We start from the raw sequence: 2,988 nt of genomic DNA, 5'->3' as shown, positions 1-2,988 counted from the left end.
ACTGCATCTCTACTAAAAATACAAAAATTAGCCGGGCATGGTTGTGGGCGCCTGTAATCCCAGCTACTTGGGAAGCAGAGTCAGGAGAATCGCTTGAACCTGGGAGGCAGAGGTTGCAGTGAGCCAAGATCACGCCATTGCACTCCAGCCTGGACAACAGGAACAAAACTCCATCTCAAAAACAAATGAACAAACAAAAAAACAAATAAAAAACAGACTGTTTAGCCATGCATGTGTCAGGCATGCCCCCAGCTTTTTGTATTTCAGACCCCATGGGGCAAGGGTCTGGGCCTAGCTTACCACAGCCCAAAAAGGCCTGTATGTGACCATGCTGCCTGGATTGGATATGAAGTGCATCTGCTAGTTGTGGGGACTAATGTCTTGCAAGGGACTGGATTTTGTGTTCTCACTTGTCTTGCTGTAAATAGATACTTGACCCTGGTGTGCATGTTGTCTGTTCTCAGTGACCTTGACTCATGCTCTGGTCTCTTCCCTGGGTGGCACTTACCTGCTTCTTGACTTTGGCCACATTCATGTCATATTTTATCCTGTGGCACCACCTGACCACCTGGTAAAACAGTTCCTGTATAAATATCCTGGTGCATGCCAGGCGCAGTGGTTCACGCCTGTCTCCACAGCTATTTGGGAGGCTGAGGCAGGAGAACTGCTTGAACCCAGGAGGCAGAGGTGCAGTGAGCCAAGATCTCGCCACTGCACTCCAGCAAGTTGACAGCAAGACTCAGTCTCCAAAAAAAAAAAAGGAAACAATGAAAATATATGAATTGGCTGGGTGCAGTGGTTCATGCCTGTAATCTCAGCATTTTAAGAGGCCCCAGCAGGCAGATCACTTGAGCTTAGGAGTTCAAGCCTGGACAACATAGTGAAACCTCATCTGTACCAAAAAGATACAAAAATTAGCTGGGCTTGGTGGCATGTGCCTGTAGTCCCAGCTACTCAGGAGGCTGAGGTGGGTAGGATGGCTTGAGCTCTGGATGTGGAAGTTGCAGTGAGCTGGGCAATAGAGTGACACCCTGTCACAAAAACAAACAACAAAAACAAAAATGAATTGATATTGTTAAACCTAAATCTTCCTTAAAGTTAAATTTTATGAGTTTCAAGAAAGATTTCCATTTTTGTGATTTGATATTTGAATGGAAACAAGCCACAGTTAATCTTATTCAGTGTTAGGTACAGTAAGTTCCTCTTCAAAGAGTTGGCTTGTTCAGCTTCCTTGTTCTTTGTTCTCTATTTTCAAGCCTAACTTCCTCGTTCTTTGTACCTCTTCTTGCCCCTAGTTATGGTAAATAACCTTCCAGCCAGCCCTAATCTGTAATTCACATCTATTTCCTTGATTACTTGCTCTGCAATTGTCCTTTCCATCAAAACTACCCCTCCAGCCTTTCCCGTGCCCTAACATGCCCGGACATACCTTGTTCTCTAACAAACAGCCTCTCCCTTCCTGCCTAGTTAGCCCTATTCAATTTTAAACAGTAGCCAATCAAGTCAGCTTAGATTGTGTGATTGGACTCCAGTCAATGGGGAAAGGACATAGCTACTAATGCAGGAACTGCTGCATTAGGGATAAAAACCCCTGCCCTACCCCGCTCGGTTTGCTATCGCCATGGCCAGGAGTGCAAGCAGCACCCTTCTGCAGAAGCAAATTTGCCTTGCTGAGAAATCTTTTGTTCGAGTGCTGGTTTTCTTTATGACCCTGAGCTGTTACTTCTAACATTCAGTAACAACCGCTAAGCAATAACCTAATTGCCCTTTTCTGTTATCCCTAGTCTCTCACCTGAGGTCCCTTTAAGTCAAAAAATCTGAGGAGAAATAATTACCTGTCAAATATGAGTGATAAATGCAAACTGTAACTGGTAGGCACTGAGTCCTTAGCTCAGTGCCAGTTTGGGTCTGATTTGTTGTTTCAGAAGCTGAAATCTTACAAGTTTTGGCCTCAAAGATTTGTGGTGCCAGCCTCCTGGTGCTCAGCACAGGATATGTTATTACCCCAACCAAATAGAAAGAGGAGGCTGAATTAACCTGTCCCATATACATCTCAACCCAGGCCCTGGGACTCATCTGTATTGTCAATGGGGGGACATGAAGGGCGATTTTAAAAAAAAGAAAGGCCAGGCATGGTGGCTCATGCCTGTAATCCCAGCACTTTGGGAGGCTGAGGCAGGTGGATCACCTGAGGTCAGGAGTTCAAGACCAGCCTGGCCAACATGGTGAAACCCTGTCGCTACTGAAAATACAAAAATATTAGGTGGATGTGGTGGCACATGCCTGTAATCCCAGCTCCTTGAGAGGCTGAGACAGGAGAATCACTTGAACCTGGGAGGCAGAGGTTGCAGTGAGCCGAGATTGTGCCACTGCACTCCAACCTGGATGATAGAGCGAGACTCTGTCTCAAAAAAAAAAAAATGATTGATGGCACTACTCACCGCCTACAGTGGTTTGATCAGAAAGTATACCACTTGCATGCATAAGTTTAGATGCAATTTTTGAAGCCTATGTATTTATTGAGTAATTATGACAGATGGAGAAAAAATGACATGTTATTACTAGTAGTAAGTTAAATTCTTGTCTAAAATTGTTCAAAACATGTGAAGCACAATTAAATTATTCTGAAGCAATTTTTTTTAGAAAGCAGGATTTTCTTTCGGTGTGATTACGCTCTGTTAATTACTCTCTTATTCTATGTTTAGAATGAAAAGGTGGGTGTCATTACGAAGTGCAGCTGGATTAACAATAACAGCCCGCCCACAAAAGAAGGGGAGGACTTGTCTTAGACCCTATTAGGATCACAAGGCCTTTGTAAGTATGCCAATCAGACTTCCATGAACCTTGGAGACATCTCTGAGAAATAAATATTCTGTCACTCTGAAAACATTCCTGAGGTGGGTCAAGCATGACCTAATCATAACACAATGGATTCCTTTTATGACCAACAGGAGAAAACACTCCATGGTAAAATGAATGCCTTGCACT

At 43.9% G+C, this 2,988-nt stretch overlaps 1 non-coding gene across 1 annotated transcript; it reads left to right on the top strand.

Annotated features, from left to right (window-relative positions):
* Positions 1–1,969: 1,969 nt before the first annotated feature.
* On the top strand, positions 1,970–2,101 carry LOC112621951. Its single transcript, XR_003118871.1, has one exon. It is a non-coding gene; the product is annotated as a small nucleolar RNA SNORA51 (small nucleolar RNA).
* Positions 2,102–2,988: the final 887 nt, after the last annotated feature.

Source organism: Theropithecus gelada, chromosome 3 (genome assembly GCF_003255815.1).
Source record: "Theropithecus gelada isolate Dixy chromosome 3, Tgel_1.0, whole genome shotgun sequence".
Lineage (NCBI taxonomy): Eukaryota > Metazoa > Chordata > Mammalia > Primates > Cercopithecidae > Theropithecus > Theropithecus gelada.
This window is presented reverse-complemented; position numbering and strand designations above follow the sequence as displayed.